Source organism: Phlebotomus papatasi, chromosome 1 (assembly GCF_024763615.1).
Source record: "Phlebotomus papatasi isolate M1 chromosome 1, Ppap_2.1, whole genome shotgun sequence".
Classification (NCBI taxonomy): domain Eukaryota; kingdom Metazoa; phylum Arthropoda; class Insecta; order Diptera; family Psychodidae; genus Phlebotomus; species Phlebotomus papatasi.
This window is the reverse complement of record NC_077222.1, coordinates 38,568,529-38,569,918: the sequence shown is the minus strand read 5'-3', so window position 1 is coordinate 38,569,918 and position 1,390 is coordinate 38,568,529.

Below are 1,390 nucleotides of genomic sequence, written 5' to 3'. Positions count from 1 at the left end.
GAGAGTGAGAGAGACCCCTGGACGTCCCTTGTGGCTGGTATTTCCCCACCGACGATATCTCCCACCCCGTTTGCCCGGAATTTTTCCTAAATCATAACATTGAGTTGTCTCATAGGTAAATTTTCTGTTATTATGTTCCTAAGAAACTCATCAAATCTCGATGTTAGGATGCAACATTTCATAAATTTCAATACAAAATAGGCATATGATTATTTAATCTTGCTATTTTCTAATGAGAAAAACATTTTTGGCCAACAAATAGTTCAAAACGGTCAGTTAAGAATCCATTTTAGTCAGCAAGAAACGAAAAAGTAGAAATTGATAACGTTAATCCTTTAAGGACAATTGGAACACCGGTGTCCCATAAAGAAAATAATTTTTCCTGACTACCTAAAGATATTTTTTTTCTTATGTTCGTACGTAATTGCAAAGTAGAAGGTCGAATGAATCTAGGATATTTTTTGCAAATCTCCAGCTATTTGCTATATAGTAAATATTTAAGCTCAAAAATGGTGAATTTTTAAATTCTCAAATTTATAATTGATTTTATTTATTTTTTACACTTCTAATTTTTTTTAAGCAAATCCCCTTTGGCAATGAAAACTACAATACTCATACGTGATATTTTTCATTAAAGCGAAAATTATTATTCATTGGTATTGTCTGAAAAATTACTTAAATTTTTGGGCTATTTTTGTCCCTATAGTTCATAGAGGCACAAAATACACTGAATCAGATTCTGTTGGACTTTCCAAGGTAAGATTTATCAAGGTAAGATAAGGTAAGATGTAAGACTTATCATTGATTATGTTTCTCAGTTTAATTTTTATTGTTGATTTTCAGTCCGTAAAAAGTGTCTCGTCGTTAAAGGGTTAAATCAAAACCAAAATCTTAATATGGTTTTATCCCTTTGCTAAACAAATTATAAATGCAAGTGAATTAGGTTCGAATTCCTTTTACATCAAGAGATAGTTTTTTTCTTTTTGAACAATGCGAATTGCATCTGATGCGGGAGGCCGGGGCAAATTTAACCAGAAATAGAACTAGACATTGGGGTGTTATAGTTTTCCTTAATAAAAAGTATTTAGGAAAATACTATATTTATACAGAATTATTAATGTTCTTCCTATCCATTAAAATATTTATCAGTCTAAATTAAATAACTTTTTCATAAATTAAGCAAAGCAAAATTTAATTTACTGGCTAATCTGCCCCGGTCTCCCCTAACATTTTCTGCATTTAAGCAATTTCTCAAAACATTATTTAAATGTAGACCGGTAATCCGGTAAACCAATCTTGGTATAAGTCTTGAAATTTAGCTTGTGTAAAAGCTTGCCTGTCATGCTGCCTACCGAAAACTATTAAGTTTTAAATAACAAAATTTAAGAAC